Below are 1,722 nucleotides of genomic sequence, written 5' to 3' on the forward strand. Positions count from 1 at the left end.
TGTGTGTGTGTGTGTTTTAAGTTGTAGTTAGACACAATAGCTTTATTTTATTTACTTATTAGATATATTATATATTATATATTTTATATAATATATATTATATATAATATATTATATATTAAATATATATATATATATATATATATATGTTTTTTAAGTTGTAGTTAGACACAATAGCTTTATTTTATTTATTTATGTGGTGCTGAGGATCGAACCCAGCACCTTGCACATGCTAGGTGAGAGCTCTACCACTGAGCCACAACCCCAGCCCTTACTTAGTGGCCTTTTGTCATTAAAAAATACTGACACTTTAGGACTGAGACTATTTCTTTGAAACCTGAAAAGGTTTTGCCTGCACTTAGATGAACTTAGAGGAACCAAGGAGGAATGTGGGCTTCCTAGTGTTAGCTCCCTACCACAACACTTCTCAGCCAGCTCTGCAGGAAAAATTCAGCTTTTCCATGAAAGACCAGCTTCAAGGCAAGGCAAATGGCTCAGGAACTATCCCATTTCATTTTCTCTTCCTTTAACTATACCTGAGTTCACTTAGTAGAAACAAAAATTTTGCTCTCCTAAATTTTCCACATGAGCCTCCAAGGAGTTAAAAATCAAAAATCATTTTCCAGTTTCTCTGGCTTGCAGCCTGATTCCCAGATGAGATCCAGCACTAATCGTCATCCAAATGCCTGTCAGCGTGATGGTCATTATGTACTCTGGCATGTTGTACCGAGGTAGTCTTGAGCAATGTTGTTATGGCATTATGTTATAATTATACCAGGCCTTATTTCCTGCACATCTCGCAGATTCTTATCCACCAACGGGGTGTTAACTGACAATCACTCTGAACAAGCCTGGACAAAAGAAATAATAGCGGTAACCTGAGGAACTTCTGAGGGAATGTACAGCTAAGGTTAGAGAATATTTCACCAGTTCAATATTCTTTTACAGGCATGTCAAATGTCAGGCTGCATTTCTACCTTTTCCTGTTTTGCCTTTGATCTCACTTTGGTCTCTTGTCCTGTGCAAAACAATGTCACTTAACTCCTCTTTATCTTAAAACATGGAAAGTTAGATACTGGGGTGTAGCTCAGTGGTGGACTATGTACAAGATCTTGGGTTCAATCCCCAGCAGCAAACTAAAACAAACAAACAAAAAAGAACATAGAGGGGGCTGGGGCTATAGCTCAGTGGTAGAGTGCCTGCCTAGCACATGTGAGGCGCTGAGTTCGATTCTTGGCATCACTTAAAAATAAAGGTATTGTGTCCATCTACAACTAAAAAAACTTAAAAAAAAAAAAACATAGAGACTTAAAACTTGAACTACTGGGGAAACTTTTTACAACTCTTCACTCCCCTATTCTCACCCCAAACCCACCCCACCTCCCAGGGGGGCCAAATCACTTAAGGAGGTAAAAGGAACGCAGTTGTTTTCAAGTACTGAGAGGCTCTACCCACTGTACTCTTGCTCCTTTCTTTCCTGAGATGGGAGGCAAAGGGTTGTGTCACAGTCACAGACACTATGGTCTCAGTCAGACCACATGGAATTCTGGGGGAAAGTTCCCACCAAAATCCAGGAAAGTGGGGAGAAGAAAGCTCGAAGGAAGAATCTAGGTTCTGAAACATGTATGCTTTATCTGAAGGAATTTTACAACGGATTTCCTAAATATATGATTTGACAGCATATAAAAAAAAAAAAGAATCTAGGTGGCATGTATGTGGTTT

Source organism: Marmota marmota, unplaced genomic scaffold (genome assembly GCF_001458135.2).
Source record: "Marmota marmota marmota unplaced genomic scaffold, marMar, whole genome shotgun sequence".
Lineage (NCBI taxonomy): Eukaryota > Metazoa > Chordata > Mammalia > Rodentia > Sciuridae > Marmota > Marmota marmota.